The sequence below is a fragment of the Symphalangus syndactylus genome, chromosome 13 (assembly GCF_028878055.3).
Source record: "Symphalangus syndactylus isolate Jambi chromosome 13, NHGRI_mSymSyn1-v2.1_pri, whole genome shotgun sequence".
Taxonomy (NCBI): Eukaryota; Metazoa; Chordata; class Mammalia; order Primates; family Hylobatidae; genus Symphalangus; species Symphalangus syndactylus.
In genome coordinates this window covers 89433598-89443525 of record NC_072435.2, presented here as the reverse complement: position 1 = coordinate 89443525, position 9928 = coordinate 89433598, and positions in this window count along the sequence as shown.

Sequence of the window (9928 nt, the reverse complement as noted above, 5' to 3'; positions counted from 1 at the left end):
GCAGCCCTACACAGGGAGAATTACAAAGCTACTTCTGTCTGACCTTGGGCACAGCCTTTGAATGTCCCGTTCCTTTTGCTTCTAGCTGACTTACTGCTCATTTTTATTTTCCTAAGTGAATATTGAAACTTACTTGCATTTTGTGGAGCTCCTGGTAACAGAGGGAGCTTACCTGGCAGGGTGAGAATCCCGCTAAGGAAGTTGGCTCAGGACGGAGGTTCTCGCCAGGGCTCACCCACAAAGGGAATAATCCTATCTATTAGACAAATAATTTCCTTTAAAGCTTGCAAAGGCGGGCGCACGCGGTCGCTCATGCCTGAAATCCCAACCCTTTGGGAGGCTGAGGCTGGCGGATCACTTCAGGTCAGGAATTCGAGAGCAGCCTGGCCAACATGGTGAAACCCGGTCTCTACTAAAAATACAAAAATTAGCTGGGCATGGTGGCTCGTGCCTGTAGTCCCAGCTACTCGGAGGCTGAGACAGGAGAATCACTTGAACCTGGGAAGCAGAGCTTGCTGTGAGCCAAGATCGTGCCATTGCACTCCAGCCTGGGCCACAGAGCCAGACTGTCTCAAAAAACAAACAAACAAACAAAGGGGTTTTCCTGTGTCAAGCTTAACCGATTCTATTTATCTCTTTCCTCTTCATGAAAAGGTTGATTTATTCATTTCTCAACTGATATTTTACTAAGTACCTTCTGTGTGCCAGGTACCAGGGTGAAAAAGGCAGAGTTGGTTCCTGGTTTGGGTGGAGCCGATGGCCTAATAAGGGAAGATGTATTGAATAAACACGTTAATTGGTCATACCTAAGATAAACGCTACACAGGAAAAACAGAGACTTCTGGAAGAGGCTGCAACAGGGAACCAGCTGAAGTCCTCAGCTGAATCTCAGGCATCCTTTCCCTCCCAGAAGCTCTCTTCTCACTTCCTGCTGCTGGAAACTGATAAAAATCATAGCCTCCCAGAAGCGGATGGTGAGTCAGTGCATTAAAGGCTGCACATCCCCAGGTAAGGTAACAAGAGTCAGGGTCTGGCTGAAATCTCCTCTCCCCGCTCGCACTCCTGGGCTGAGTGCCACTCGGCAAGGCGTGAGCCATTTTGCATGATGAAATCCATATTACAGATTTCTTCTGACGCCTGATGACTAACAAGGTCTGAAAACAACAAGATACCTCTGGGTGCTGCATCCTCCTCCTCCTCTTCAGTGTTTATGGAACACCTCCTAGGTATCTGGTGGGTGTTTTGTGCCAAGGATGCAAGCCAAACATTAGAGACAAAAGGCGGAATAGAATATGCCAAAGGCCAAGGAGTGTATGAACTAGTGGTTCCCAGAGTTTGAGCTTTTATGATCAGCTAAAAGTGAGAGCTTTATTAACTAGGATCAGACATTGCTAATTAGGTCAAAGGATAAAAGAGGTTCAGCCTAACAGTGGCCTAAACAAGACAGAAAATAAAAGTTTATTTCTATCATGAGAGTCCAGAGTCCAGAGTCCCACTGAGTAAGGGAAAGGTGAGGGTGAGTGCTTTGCTGCCCTTCCTGTGATATTCCCAAAGGAAAGATGGCAGAAAGAGGAGACTCACACAATCCATTCTCCACCCCGCAGCTGCAGCCTGCGTACTCTTTGAAATATGTCATTCAGATCGTTATCCTGCTTCTCATCTTCCTGTGGCTTTCTATAACTGGCCAGAAGCCCTCCCACAACCCCCACTGCCCTGCCTGCCTCCACCACCTGCTCCTTGCTCATCGCACTCTGGCTGTAGTGCCTGCCTTCTTCCTGCAACTTGCACACACCAAGCTCTTCCTAAAGCTATGCCTATGCATGCACAATGTCCTCTGGTTGGAAGGCCCTTTCTGCAGTTCCTTCTATGGCTTGTTCATCTCTGCCTTAGGCCTTAGCTCAAGTATCTATCACCTCCTCAGAGCACCCTTCCCTCAAGCCCTGGTGGGCAGTGGCTCTGTCACCTACATAGCCTCATAGTCACTCCCTCTCTCATGTTCCTGGTTATGTCTTTTTCTTTTAAGAGACAAGGTCCACTCTGTCATCTAGGCTAGAGTGCAGTGCGTGATCATAGCTCAGCGCAGCCTTGAACTCCCCGGCTCAAACGATCCTCCCACCTCAGCCTCCTGAGTAGCCGGGGCTACAGGTGTGTGCTACCACACCTGGCTAATTTTTAAATTTTTTTGTAGAAATGGAGTCTCACTGTGTTGCCCACGTTGGTCTCTAACTCCAGTCCTTAAGCGATCCTCCAACCTCAGCCTCCCAAAGTTTTGGAATTATAGGCATGAGCCACTGTGTCGGGTCCCTGATCGTGTCCTTGATAGGATTTACCACGATCTGAAGCCATCTCATTTGTTTGCTTGCTGGCTCTTTGTAAGTGTATGATCTCCTTGAGTAAAGGAACCTTGTCTGTCATGCTCACTTCTGTAGCCCCAGTGACCAAAAAGATGTCTGGGAAGGGTGTCACACATGCTCTGCAAATTTGTGACAGATGAACTGAATAGGAAAGAAGGATAAATTCTTTCAAACTCCATCAAAGATGCTGTTCCATGCTCTGACTAAAGTCAGAAGGTCTGAAGTCTGAGGTTTGTTGAAGGCTTTCACTGACGTAGATGAATCTAGTATGGTGGTAAGGTTGGCGTGTTCCACAACAGATAAGCCATAAGCCAAGACATTTACATCAACTCTTGTGTCCCAGCTCCATCCCCAACACACCATGAGCTCCAGTATGAAAAAAATGCTTTTCCTAAGAGTGAGAGGTTTGAGATTTCACATGCCTGAGTCATCTTCATGGCAGACCTGACTGGGGCTCGTTTGCATTATATGGAAATGATCTTTCGGGGTGTGAGGCTGTTGATGAAAGAAAACCTTTAGCATCTGCATCTTTTTCGTAAAGCTGGAGCACCCACTGGCTTTGTTCCATGTTGAACAGACATTTAGAGACATCTCTTTTTATTTTTATTTTTTGAGATGGAGTCTTGCTCTGTCATCCAGGCTGGAGTGCAGTGGCATGATCTTGGCTCACTGTGACCTCTGCCTCCTGGGTTCAAACGATTCTCCTGCCTCAGCCTCCTGAGTAGCTGGGATTGCAGGTGCCCACCACCACGCCCGGCTAATTTTTTTATTTTTAGTAGAGACAGGGTTTCACCATGTTGGCCAGGCTGGTCTCGAAAGTTTGACCTCAAGTGAGCTGCCCACCTCGGCCTCCCAAAGTGTTGGGATTACAGGCATGAGCCACCATGCCCGGCAGGAGAGGTCTTTTTTTTTTTTTTCCTGGCAGCATTCTTTGGTGATCACAGAAGACCTCCGAGGCTGTTTGGGAAAGATGGGTCAGCTGACTTGCTGGTGCTAGGAGAAATCAGCCCCCATCATCAAAAAGACTTTCTATTGCACATTGTAAAATTTAAAAACTCTCGGGGAATACTGTGACCCTGTCTTTAAAACATGCATCTAAACAACCCAAATGTCAATTGATATGAATGAATAAACAAAATATGGTATATACATACAATGAAATATTATTTAACCTTAAAAAGCAATGAAATGCAGATAGATGCTACAACATGATGGAGTTTGCAGACATTATGCTGAGTGAAACAGGCCATGAGCAAAAGGACAAATACTCCATGTATGTGAGATACTGACAATGGTCAAATTCATGGAGATAGAAAGTAGAATGGTGGGGTGGAGCCAAGATGGCCGAATAGCAACAGCTCCGGTCTCCAGCTCCCAGCCTGAGCAACACAGAAAACGGGTGATTTCTGCATTTCTGTTCGAGGTACCGGTTTCATCTCACTAGGGAGTGCCAAACAGTGGGTGCAGGACAGTCAGTGAAGCGCACTGTGCGCGAGCCGAAGCAGGGCGAGGCATTGCCTCACTCGGGAAGTGCAAGGGGTCAGGGAGTTCCCTTTCCTAGTCAAAGAAAGGGGTAACAGATGGCACCTGGAAAATCGGGTCAGTCCCACTCTAATACTGCGCTTTTCCAACGGGCCTGGAAAACGGCACACTAGGAGATTGTGTCCCGCACCTGGCTGGGAGGGTCCTATGCCCACGGAGTCTCGCTGATTGCTAGCACAGCAGTCTGAGATCAAACTGCAAGGTGGCAGCGAGGCTGGGGGAGGGGCGCCCGCCATTGCCCAGGCTTGCTTAGGTAAACAAAGCAGCCAGGAAGCTCGAACTGGGTGGAGCCCACCACAGCTCAAGGAGGCCTGCCTGCCTCTGTAGGCTCCACCTCTGGGGGCAGGGCACAGACAAACAAAAATTCAGCAGGAATCTCTGCAGACTTAAATGTCCCTGACTTACAGCTTTGAAGAGAGTAGTGGTTCTCCCAGCACACAGCTGGAGATCTGAGAACAGACAGACTGCCTCCTAAAGTGGGTCCCTCACCCCCGAGCAGCCTAACTGGGAGGCACCCCCCAGTAGGGACAGACTGACACCTCACTCGGCCAGGTACTCCTCTGAGACAAAACTTCCAGAGGAACTATCAGACAGCTGAATTTGTGGTCTCACGAAAACCCGCTGTTCTGCAGCCACCGCTGCTGACACCCAGCCAAACAGGGTCTGGAGTGGACCTCTAGCAAACTCCAACAGACCTGCAGCTGAGGGTCCTGTCTGGTAGAAGGAAAACTAACAAACAGTAAGGACATCCACACCAAAAACCCATCTGTACATCACCATCATCAAAGACCAAAAGTAGATCAAACCACAAAGATGGGGAAAAAACAGAGCAGAAAAACTGGAAACTCTAAAAAGCAGAGCACCTCTCCTCCTCCAAAGGAATGCAGTTCCTCACCAGCAACAGAACAAAGCTGGATGGAGGATGACTTTGACGAGTTGAGAGAAGAAGGCTTCAGACGATCAAACTACTCCGAGCTACAGGAGGAAATTCAAAACAATAGCAAAGAAGTTAAAAACTTTGAAAAAAAATTAGACAAATGGATAACTAGAATAACCAATGGAGAGAAGGGCTTAAAGGAGCTGATGGAGCTGAAAGCCAAGTATCGAGAACTACGCGAAGATTGCAGAAGCCTCGGTAGCAGATGCAATCAACTGGAAGAAAGGGTATCGCTGATGGAAGATGAAATGAATGAAATGAAGCGAGAAGGGAAGTTTAGAGAAAAAAGAATAAAAAGAAATGAACAAAGCCTCCAAGAAATTTGGGACTATGTGAAAAGACCAAACCTACGTCTGATTGGTGTACCTGAAAATGACGGGGAGAATGGAACCAAGTTGGAAAACACTCTGCAAGATATTATCCAAGAGAACTTCCCCAATCTAGCAAGGCAGGCCAACATTCAGATTCAGGAAATACAGAGAACCCCACAAAGATACTCCTCGAGAAGAGCAACTCCAAGACACATAATTGTCAGATTCACCAAAGTTGAAATGAAGGAAAAAATGTTAAGGGCAGCCAGAGAGAAAGGTCGGGTTACCCACAAAGGGAAGCCCATCAGACTAACAGCTGATCTCTCGGCAGAAACTCTACAAGCCAGAAGAGAGTGGGGGCCGACATTCAACATTCTTAATGAAAAGAATTTTCAACCCAGAATTTCATATCCAGCAAAACTAAGCTTCATAAGTGAAGGAGAAATAAAATACTTTACAGACAAGCAAACGCTGAGTGATTTTGTCACCACCAGGCCTGCCCTAAAAGAGCTTCTGAAGGAAGCACTAAACATGGAAAGGAACAACTGGTACCAGCCCCTGCAAAAACATGCCAAATTGTAAAGACCATCGAAGCTAGGAAGAAACTGCATCAACTAACGAGCAAAATAACCAACTAACATCATAATGACAGGATCAGATTCACACATAACAATATTAACTTTAAATGTAAATGGGCTAAATGCTCCAATTAAAAGACACAGACTGGCAAACTGGATAAGGAGTCAGGACCCATCAGTGTGCTGTATTCAAGAAACCCATCTCACTTGCAGAGACACACATAGACTCAAAATAAAGGGATGGAGAAAGATCAATCAAGCAAATGGAAAACAAAAAGGCAGGGGTTGCAATCCTAGTCTCTGATAAAATAGACTTTAAACCAACAAAGATCAAAAGAGACAAAGAAGGCCATTACATAATGGTAAAGGGATCAATTCAACAAGAAGAGCTAACTATCTTAAATATATATGCACCCAACACAGGAGCACCAAGATTCATAAAGCAAGCCCTGAGTGACCTACAAAGGGACTTAAACTCCCACACAATAATAATGGGAGATTTTAACACCCCACTGTCAGCATTAGACAGATCAACGAGACAGAAAGTTAACAAGGATATCCAGGAATTGAACTCAGCTCTGCACAAAGTGGACCTAATAGACATCTACAGAACTCTCCACCCCGAATCAACAGAATATACATTTTTTTCAGCACCACACCACACCTATTCCAAAATTGACCACATAATTGGAAGTAAAGCTCTCCTCAGCAAATGTAAAACAACAGAAATTATAACAACCTGTCTCTCAGACCACAGTGCAATCAAACTAGAACTCAGGATTAAGAAACTCACTCAAAACCGCTCAACTACGTGGAAACTGAACAACCTGCTCCTAAATGACTATTGGGTACATAATGAAATGAAGGCAGAAATAAAGATGTTCTTTGAAACCAACGAGAACAAAGACACAACATACCAGAATCTCTGGGACACATTCAAAGCAGTGTGTAGAGGGAAATTTATAGCACTAAATGCCCACAAGAGAAAGCAGAAAAGATCCAAAATTGACACCCTAACATCACAATTAAAAGAACTAGAAAAGCAAGAGCAAACACAGTCAAAAGCTAGCAGAAGGCTAGAAATAACTAAAATCAGAGCAGAACTGAAGGAAACAGAGACACAAAAAACCCTTCAAAGAATTAATGAATCCAGGAGCTGGTTTTTTGAAAAGATCAACAAAATTGATAGACTGCTAGCAAGACTAATAAAGAAGAAAAGAGAGAAGAATCAAATAGATGCAATAAAAAATGAAAAAGGGGATATCACCACCGATCCCACAGAAATACAATCTACCATCAGAGAATACTACAAACACCTCTATGCAAATAAACTAGAAAATCTAGAAGAAATGGATAAATTCCTCCACAAATACACCCTCCCAAGGCTAAACCAGGAAGAAGTTGAATCTCTGAATAGACCAATAACAGGTTCTGAAATCGTGGCAATTATCAATAGCTTACCAACCAAAAAGAGTCCAGGACCTGATGGATTCACAGCCGAATTCTACCAGAGGTACAAGGAGGAACTGGTACCATTCCTTCTGAAACTATTCCAATCAATAGAAAAAGAGGGAATCCTCCCTAACACATTTTACGAAGCCAGCATCGTCCTGATACCAAAGCCTGGCAGAGACATAACCAAAAAAGAGAATTTCAGACCAATATCCCTGATGAACATTAATGCAGAAATCCTCAATAAAATACTGGCAAACCAAATCCAGCAGCACATCAAAAAGCTTATCCACCATGATCAAGTGGGCTTCATTCCTGGGATGCAAGGCTGGTTCAACATATGCAAATCAATAAATGTAATCCAGCATATAAACAGAACCAAAGACAAAAACCACATGATTATCCCAATAGATGCAGAAAAGGCCTTTGACAAAATTCAACAACCCTTCATGCTAAAAACTCTCAATAAATTAGGTATTGATGGGATGTATCTCAAAATAATAAGAGCTATCTATGACAAACCCACAGCCAATATCATACTGAATGGGCAAAAACTGGAAGCATTCCCTCTGAAAACTGGCACAAGACAGGGATGCCCTCTCTCACTGCTCCTATTCAACATAGTGCTGGAAGTTCTGGCCAGAGCAATCAGGCAGGAGAAGGAAATAAAGGGTATTCAATTAGGAAAAGAGGAAGTCAAATTGTCCCTGTTTGCAGATGACATGACTGTATATCTAGAAAACCCCATTGTTTCAGCCCAAAATCTCCTTAAGCTGATTAGCAACTTCAGCAAAGTCTCAGGATACAAAATCAATGTACAAAAATCACAAGCATTCTTGTACACCAATCACAGACAAACAGAGAGCCAAATCATGAGTGAACTCCCATTCACAATTGCTTCAAAGAGAATAAAATACCTAGGAATCCAACTTACAAGGGATGTGAAGGACCTCTTCAAGGAGAACTACAAACCACTGCTCCATGAAATAAAAGAGGATACAAACAAATGGAAGAACATTCCATGCTCATGGGTTGGAAGAATCAATATTGTGAAAATGGCCATACTGCCCAAGGTAATTCATAGATTCAATGCCATCCCCATCAAGCTACAAATGACTTTCTTCACAGAATTGGAAAAAACTACTTTCAAGTTCATATGGAACCAAAACAGAGCCTGCATCGCCAAGTCAATCCTAAGCCAAAAGAACAAAGCTGGAGGCATCACGCTACCTGACTTCAAACTATACTACAAGGCTACAGTAACCAAAACAGCATGGTACTGGTACCACAACAGAGACATAGATCAATGGAACAGAACAGAGACCTCAGAAATGATGCCGCATATCTACAACTATCTGATCTTTGACAAACCTGACAAAAACAAGCAATGGGGAAAAGATTCCCTATTTAATAAATGGTGCTGGGAAAACTGGCTAGCCATATGTAGAAAGCTGAAACTGGATCCCTTCCTTACACCTTATACAAAAATTAATTCAAGATGGATTAAAGACTTAAATGTTAGACCTAAAACCATTAAAATCCTACAAGAAAACCTAGGCAATACCATTCAAAACATAGGCGTGGGCAAGGACTTCATGTCTAAAACACCAAAAGCAATGGCAACAAAAGCCAAAATTGACAAATGGGATCTCATTAAACTAAAGAGCTTCTGCACAGCAAAAGAAACTACCATCAGAGTGAACAGGCAACCTACAGAATGGGAGAAAATTTTTGCAACCTACTCATCTGACAAAGGGCTAATACCCAGAATCTACAAGGAACTCAAACAAATTTACAGGAAAAAAACAAACAACCCCATCAAAAAGTGGGCAAAGGACATGAACAGACACTTCTCAAAAGAAGACATTTATGCAGCCAAAAAACACATGAAGAAATGCTCATCATCACTGGCCATCAGAGAAATGCAAATCAAAACCACAGTGAGATACCATCTCACACCAGTTAGAATGGCCATCATTAAAAAATCAGGAAACAACAGGTACTGGAGAGGATGTGGAGAAATAGGAACACTTTTACACTGTTGGTGGGACTGTAAACTAGTTCAACCATTGTGGAAGTCAGTGTGGCGATTCCTCGGGGATCTAGAACTAGAAATACCATTTGACCCAGCCATCCCATTACTGGGTATATACCCAAAGGACTATAAATCATGCTGCTATAAAGACACATGCACACGTACGTTTATTGCGGCACTATTCACAATAGCAAAGAGTTGGAACCAACCCAAATGTCCAACAACGATAGACTGGATTAAGAAAATGTGGCACATATACACCATGGAATACTATGCAGCCATAAAAAATGATGAGTTCATGTCCTTTGTAGGGACATGGATGAAACTGGAAAACATCATTCTCAGTAAACTATCGCAAGGACAAAAAACCAAACACTGCATGTTCTCACTCATAGGTGGGAATTAAACAATGAGAACTCATGGACATAGGAAGGGGAACATCACACTCCGGGGACTGTTGTGGGGTTGGGGGAGGGGGGAGGGACAGCATTAGGAGATATACCTAATGCTAAATGACGAGTTAATGGGTGCAGGAAATCAACATGGCACATGGATACATATGTAACAAACCTGCACATTGTGCACATGTACCCCAAAACCTAAAGTATAATAAAAAAAAATACAAAAAAAAAAATTTTAAAACTTTTAGAGCAGGAAAGAAAGAAAGTAAAGTACATTTGGAAGGGGGCCAAGTGGGTGACTTGAGATATCCAAGTATC